The sequence below is a fragment of the Balaenoptera physalus genome, assembly GCF_965194825.1.
Source record: "Balaenoptera physalus genome assembly, chromosome: 18".
Classification (NCBI taxonomy): Eukaryota; Metazoa; Chordata; class Mammalia; order Artiodactyla; family Balaenopteridae; genus Balaenoptera; species Balaenoptera physalus.
This window is the reverse complement of record NC_138899.1, coordinates 28376174-28384488: the sequence shown is the minus strand read 5'-3', so window position 1 is coordinate 28384488 and position 8315 is coordinate 28376174. Positions and strand designations below refer to the sequence as shown.

The 8315-nt window shown below is 39.1% G+C and overlaps 1 pseudogene across 1 annotated transcript; it reads right to left on the bottom strand.

Moving 5' to 3' along the window:
• Positions 1–2550: 2550 nt before the first annotated feature.
• Positions 2551–3902, bottom strand: LOC309647479 (annotated as a pseudogene). Its single transcript has 2 exons — positions 3273–3902; positions 2551–2988 (listed from the first exon to the last, which is right to left on the bottom strand). The product of its transcript is annotated as an uncharacterized misc_RNA (transcript).
• Between the last annotated feature and the right edge of the window lie 4413 nt (positions 3903–8315).

The window sequence follows — 8315 nt, the reverse complement described above, 5'->3', positions numbered from 1 at the left end:
GGCTTTTAATGTTTTCAGAGGTGTGCCACCATGACCACAATCAACTTGAGAACAGTTGCATCACCCTAAGAAAAAATCCCACACTCCTGAACCATCACCTCCAGATCTTCCTACCCCAGCTCTAGGCAAGCACTAATGATTCCCCTCCCCGGCTCTGAGGCTTGTTTTTGTTGTTATTTGCTTGTTTATTTAGTGACACGCTAAACTGTTTTAGTGAAGTTCGTCTCTCCTGAAGTGTGAAACCCTGGGTGTTTGAGAGGGCACAGCCACACATTTATCTGAGATGACAGCATTTGGAGCAGGGTTCTGTTTGAGTGTCTCCTTTCCTGATCATTCGGCCTCATTTGGTATCACACCCATCTGTTAGGCACCACTAATTACCAGCTGATTACTCGATAGTTTTTGACAATGCCCTGAGGCATAAATAGCTCTAGAGTCTGATCCGATTAAATTCAGACAAGAGTGTATTTTTGAGAAGAGTCTTTATCTTTTGTACTCAGGAGGGTACTTCTTAGTTATCTCTTTCTCTGTTTCTCTCTGGTGAACTAGCTAGCCTGTAGTTAAGCTTTTTACTCCTAATTAAGAGGAGCTATTGTTTTCAAGAACACCATTAGGCTTGAACCTCACCAAACTCTATTTCTAATAACGACTTTATCATTTCCTTTGGAAAAAGCTTCAGAGGTCTCTTATAAACTGCTTCTCAACCTGGGCAAAATCTCTCACTCCTATTCCAGGACAAGCTGCAGCAGTTAGCCTCTGGTCCTCTGGTCCTTTGACCTGACTCTCCTGGTGTGGAACTTCTGCTCTATGATTGAGTTGATGTCAGGGTGATTAGGACCCCAGTATTCTTGCCAGCCATGGCTGGAGAAGACCTTCCAGGTTCTAAGTGAGGGCTGGGTGAACCTCTCAATAACACTCAGCCAACCTCCAGTAATACCTGGAGTTTATCCTCTTCAATTTGGAGTTGGAGGGAATGAGCAATTCTGGTGATGAAACCAAGGGGGGTCCTGTGGGGCGCCCAGGCACAGAGACCTTTTTTGTTCTAAGCTCATCAGCACAAACAGAGCTTTATTTAATTACAAGTGATGTGACCTATGTACACATTTGTTTCCCTTCCAAGTTTAACTGCTAAAACTACCCTTACAGAGATTACATTGTAAATCGTATTTCATTAGTAATTTATTAAATTTGCCTGTCAATTGACACATTCTGTATGGAGCCTTAAGGTGATGCTTTGAGAGTTTATTTACAATCATTGAAAGCGACAGTTCTGTCAAACAGGTAACTACAGCTCTTTAAACTCACAACATACATATATTTAAACATTTAAATAGAAGTCCATTTTCTTCAAAAGTAATTTTCTACTGCTTTTTCATAAATATAAAAAGACAACATCTGTACTTTAAAAACCTATATTTAACCCAAATCAATATTTTTCTACAAATGATACCTCTTTCCAAAAAGTTTAAAAGATATCACAAAAGAATGTGATGTTAAACCAAATAATTTCACCATGGCCTAGTACTTTACTTTTAAGAAACACTGGGCAGTATTTCTTTTTAAACTTTCATGCTAGATTTCAACTGTGTATATGCTATGTAAACATACCAGATTAATCCAAGTCATTCATATTTATGCAGTAGACTGTCATATATGACCAGTTACCATATAAACTGTCATACCACAATTGCAAAATGGTAAAAGGCAATCTTTATGAAAACTTAAGAATACTTTAGTAAAAGGCAACCAACGTCACTCTAATTTTCTACAAAAATTACCTCTCTTCCTCCTACCTTTTTTTCCCCTTTGAATGGTACCTTTTATAGCATATCAACACACAAAGGTATTTATATCACTTTTACTTAAGTTAGCTTTTTAAATGACGGTTTTCTTTTCTGATACACTGAATTTATCAAAAGGCACCAAGATTAGAGTCCTATGTAGTTTCAGAATTTTGTTCCTTTTTAAGTTCCTCTAGAATAATTTTTGTCATAAAAGGGTAACTCTAAGAACCAGAAGAAAATGAATGATACAACACAGTAACTTGAAACTTGTACCATCCAAAAGGTATAAATTTATTAATAGATTCCTTGAACTTTTCATTTAGGACAAGAAGTCAGAACAACTTTCTGAACATAAACATAAAAATAGAGCACATTTATTAACAGTAGGAAAACTCTAAGTTTATAGAGGTATTAAATCTTACATAATAACATACAGCCAAAAGCATTAGAAATTCACTGCCAGATAGATATTCTGAGGCATTATCCTGAAAACATGTCTGGTACATAGCACAAACATATAACAAAGTATGGCATTTATTTCACAGGGAGGAAAGATAGGTTTCATCACAAAAAAGATTTACTAGATTTCAGCTTTGATTAATTTTAGAGATATATTCGAAAGATGAAAAAGAAAAACAAGATTCACCCCTAAAATAAAAGTCTTTATATATATATAATCCATTATTAATAGTCTATATGCTCTGACAATGTAAAACATTTAGAAACTTTTGAACTCCAAAAATTTTGATCTGTTAACCTATTGGTCTTAACACATTCCAAATTCCCTTCTAAGAACCACACTGATGATTTTAGTCCATCAGTCCAATACAGATGGAACAATTCTATTTCTTTTTCTTCTTCTTTGGTGGTTCACCCTCAGAGCTACTATCTGTGCTGCTGCTGCTATTACTAGAAGAGCTGGCATCTCTTCTGCATCAGAGGACGAGGAAGAGCTTGTGGAAGAGGCTGAAGATGACCTGGAGGAGACTTCATCAGCGTCACTGTCCTCTGAGGAGGATGAGGTAGACGTCTCTTCACGCTCTGATGAAGAATCACTGGCTGAACTGTCACTGCTATTGCCACTGGAGCTGGTTACACTCTTAGACCTTTTTTTCTTGGTCTTTCTTTCTACAGTAGTTTCTCCAATGCTTTCTTGTAATAATAATCTGTTTTCTTTTTTCTTTTAAAGCTTTCTTTAGTTCCGCTGTTCTTTTTTTTTTTTTTTTTTTTTATTTATGGCTGTGTTGGGTCTTCGTTTCTGTGCGAGGGCTTTCTCTAGTTGCGGCAAGTGGGGGCCACTCTTCATCGCGGTGCGTGGGCCTCTCACTATCGCGGCCTCTCTTGTTGCGGAGCACAGGCTCCAGACGCGCAGGCTCAGTAGTTGTGGCTCACGGGCCTAGTTGCTCCGCGGCATGTGGAATCTTCCCAGACCAGGGCTCGAACCCGTGTCCCCTGCATTGGCAGGTGGAGTCTCAACCACTGCGCCACCAGGGAAGCCCAGTTCTGCTGTTCTTGAAGGCCTATGTAGGTACTTTCTTTTTCCTGTGCATTCATAAGTCCCATGCCCAGATTCCAAGCATTTCTGACATCTTACATGTTGCTTACTTGCTTCCGCTTGTCTCCGGGCTGTGAGCCAATGCATGGGAGTCGCCATCTTCCAGAGGCCTGTTTTGTACCCCGTTTCTTGCAGGCAAGACTCCAGCCTCTGTGACATTCCCCGAGTTCCAAAGGGCAGATTTGAACAGTCGCTGATCAAGGGAGGAGAAGCCAAGGAACCACCTGAGGCAAGATTAAAGGGACCAGAGAAGCTCATCAAGATTAGGAGACCCACCACCTGAGACAAGATGAAGGGAGCACATGCCCTGCACGCACCCTAATCGTGTCATGTCAGAGATCCCACCCTTGAACCATTGTTTATAAAACCCCTCACCAAATCCTCTGGGGTTGGGACACATAGTTTTCTGAGGCAGGACCCCACTGTGTCCCCCTGTGCCTGGAAAAACAACAAAGCTATTCTTTTCTACTTCACCCAGAACTCTGCCTCCGAGATTTGATTCGGCACTGGTGTAGAGAGAGGCCGAGCTTTCGGCATCAGTGACTTGCCTCTCTCAGTGAAATATGGTAACCCTTCATTGGAAGCTGAAGGGAGGGAGAGCCTCTAAAGCCAGGTAATTGAGGTCATGACTGAAGGCAACCTCTCTGCCATTTTACAGTGAATTAAGCTGAAGTTTGTGTTGCTCCGATGATGACAGGAGAAGATTTATGTCTGTTCTTTTCCCTCAATTCCCAGCACTTCACTTTCTCTTCAATCCAAATGAAAAGTTTCACAATACTTCTGTTTTAAATTCCAAGTTGCCTGATGGTCCCACCCATCACATATAGATGTAAATTTACAGTGGCAGATCAGTTATATAAATATTCTTAAAAGCCCTTATTGTTAGGAGACTCACATATTCATTCATCCATTCAGTTGTTTATTCAACAACTCAAATTATGTGTTAGGTGATGAATCTAATATCTCTAAGACACAGAGCCTACCCTATAAAACTCATAGTCTGTTAGGGGAGCTAGGCATTATGGCATGTGCTATGTAAGGGATTTTTACTAGGCAATTTGGGAGGAAGAGGAGGCGTGAGTTACATAAGAAGTAAAGAAATGATCCTCCCTTCCTTATTTTAAGGATCAGTCCTTAAATATTCAATATATATTTAAGAAAAACATAAAATATTTATATTAGTGGGGATGGAATTGGAAGATATGTGTATATGTGAGACTTCTTGAAGCATCCGGACAGATCATGTATTTAAACCTATAGAAGCCAGGTTACTGTTCATTTAAGTCAATAATCTTGAATTTGGAGACTCAGTCTTTCATATGTAAAAGTGAAACTATACCTGAAATTTAAGGAGAAAAAGTCAGTGACAGGTTGAGGGCCGTGAAAAACCGAATTGAGAGAGCCTTTTTCTTAGAGTGGAAAAGGAACATCATCTACTTCACAGTTATTTCTACATAGTTATACTCATTCTCTTTCCTCATTTATTTCTGGATGAGAGGTGGAGGAATAAAGCATATCCTGAGAACTATCCAGGGTGGGAAAAAACAGTATGGCCAACATCTTGACCATGTGGGTTTCAGGAAAAACTCTTGTCACCCATCAGCACCCTGCTTGGGAACACACATAAGTTAGGACGGTCTTGAGGAAGACTATTAAACACTAGGATGACTATCAGGCCCACAGAACTGAGATAGTCTTGATGCTCTGGTCAGATTTTTGCCTAGAACAATACTATTGACTTTTTGAAATTAATCTTTATAATCCTTGCCTGTTACCTATGAGGAAATTAAGACTGAGAAAGCTGAAGTGTCTTGTCCAAGATCATACCATTGCATGAGAGAGAGGTAAGAACTACAACCCTGTTTTTAAAGTTAGACGTCATATCCCCAATACCAGGCTGTCTCATAACTGGGAAAGGCAGTCTTCGCTTCTACAGAATTTTCTAGTGTTGTCATATTTCGGATCCCTCCCCGCCTTAATTTTACCCAATTGATTTGACACTATAAGTCCCTATACTCACAATTTTGCATACCAGGAAAATTAAAACTATTGTCTGCACTTGAACTGGTGGGAGCCAAAGAAGGAGAGGAAAAGTAGCCTCTCTTCTAAGTCTTGGATGGTCATAACATTGGAGTCACTTTAGTGGACAAATAGTGATAGAAATCCAATTCAGCATACACTGACTGAATGTTCATCAGGTTCATGTCTACACACTGTAGATACTGAAGGAGAGAAAAAATACAATATGGGAATTTCAACATGTTGTCACCCACCTGGTCTTGGTTCACTATCAAATTCATGGAAAAGGAACTCTGTAGACAGAGATGGAAGGTAGACCCTTTCAAGAAGAGATTTTTCTAAATATAATTCACCTGTATTTTGTTTACTAATATTTTCCCAGTTCCTAGCACAGTGGCTAGCATGAAACAGCTCTTAATAATATCTGATGGATAAATGAGTAAATAATGCAAAATCTTTGTTTCACATTTTGCACCATATTGTATTGGTATCCTGTAATGTGTTCCCAAAAGCTTCATCCCAGCCAACCTCAAGATTGACTACCAGGATTCAAACTTTACAAAGATTTGCTTGACTTGCTGGTTTCATTTAATCATTCATTGAACCTACTGCAGATGCTAGGAGCACGAAGATGACTTGGACATAGGCAAAAATATGGAGGCAATTAAGACATAATAGTTAAATACCTGTAAAGATGATATATTATTAGAAATATATATCAAAATTGGTAACATAGAGATTGAACCTAATGAATTTGCCTAATTGGGATTGAAGGGGGTGTTCTTTGGTCACATCTGTACTGAGGTGATAATGGAATAATAAACTGGAGTTTGCAGGGCAGGGGGCAATGGGCAAGATAGACTAATACTACACTCAGGGAGAAAATTGTGCTATTCACTTATTAACATTTATAGAGAAAGAAAATTATCCAATCACTAGTGACCACAGAGCAAATTCATGGTAAAAGAGGAATATATTAATCATGATTTCTGTTGATGACTTTTAACTTTACAAACGTTGGCAACTTCTGGTTTTTAATGACTACATGGTAATGGTTTTTTAATTTCCTTTGAAGGCAAACATTTTAAATGAGAAGAACCTCCTGAGGGCTGAGAATATGCCTGGTTCTAGAGTTAATAGCCAGAGACAAGTTTATAGTTTGTTTCTACTCTTAAGCTTTCGATGATTTCCTAGATATTTATTTTATTTTTAAATGATTTAAAAGTGAACCACAACAAAAGTCCTGTGAGAGACTGAATATACAAACAGAAAATGGCCAGGCCACATGGAGAATAGAGCTCTGATCTACAACCTCTACAGCAACCAGCTCAGGAAACCAAACCACAACTTCTGTAGCATTTGGTCCCAAACAGCCAGGACTTGCTCAATTAAGGCCAGCTTCCTTAATTTTTGTCACTGCTTCCATCTCAAGGTCAACCAGAAAAAGCCAAATATGCTCCCCAAACTAATCGCATAGGAGGCCCCACTTCTAGTTAGCCCACCTCCAGCTTCCCCATTTCAAAAACTTGGAGAGTATACCTGAAGCCTTCCTTGTTTTATCAGAAAACTTTCCCTCTCCCCTGCCTGCCTCCCTCTGAATCTCTGCCACGTGCTAGGGACGCTGGCTGACTCTGTCCCTACAGAAGCCTCCAAATGAACAGCCTCAGCATATTCTGTTTGGGTGGTCGTTATTTATTTCCACATCTGAATGATGCAACAGTCTTATTGCATCTACCTGTTCCACCTACATTCGTCTTGTTTAAGTTATAACAAAATGTGTAGTTTCAGTAAAAAGAGGGAGGGTCTTATTTGAAACAATATGTTGTGTTTAGAATCTGGCAGGACTGGCAGAGGTCAGAGGGGCCGGTGCCCTGAATGTCTAGCCACTTCCTAGGAGATTTGGGAGGCCCAGAGTCCCTTGTGTAAATTTCCTCTGCCCCAGGCTTCTCTCTAATGAACTAAAGGGAACACCCATCCTCAGATAAGGCAAGTAAATAGTCCATTGTTTGCTGTAAATTTAAGAGTATCTTTAGAGGTTTTATAGGTTACTCTTATCTCCTTAATATTTCTGAGATGGATCCTAGGCTTCAAGGCTGGGAAAAATAAACAGTAGGCATTGTGCTTCTAAAAGGGTAGAGGAGGAAAAGTTAGGAGCAGGGCAAGCTTTATTGGTAGGTAAGATGTCTCCAGGCTTAAGTATAGGCCAGAATGCTTTTAATGACAGTGGGAATTTCCCCATACTTCCAGCCTTACTTAGTACTACTTAATACAGCTGTCGCTTGGTATGGGGTGGGGGACATTAGTTCCAGTGTCCTACACACACACCCTCCCCCAGTACCAAAATCCGTGGATGCTCAAATCCCTTATATGAAATGGTGTTGTATTTGCATATAACCTATATACATCTTCCCACAAACTTTAATTTTTACTTAAATTTAATCTTTTTTATAAAGGCAGAAAACAGAAAAGGAATGCTCCTTTTCATTAAAACAACAACAACAAAACTAAAAATCAACCCCAAAAGCAAATGTTCTAAGAGCTTTCTAGATGGCAGGCATTATGAAATTTCTCCCATACGCTTTAAATCACCTCCAGATTACTTATAATAAATAATACAATGTAAATGCCATGTAAATAGTTATAAATGCAATGGAAATGCTATGTAAATAGTTGTCAGTGTGTGGAAGATTCAAATTTTGCTTTTGGAACTTTCTGGAATTTTTATTTTGAATTTTTTATATCTTCAGTTGGTTCAATCCATGTATGCGGAACCAGTGTACTGCTTTTGGTGTAAGTAAACTGAAAGGGAGGAATCAATTTCTAAGTGGAAGCTACTGTATAATTACTAAAGGAATCCAAGGTATAAATGTTCTAACAGATAGCAAGCAAGCCGCAATGTAAATGCAACCCGGATATTGATGATATTAGAAACATTTGAAACTTTTACAATGCCTTCC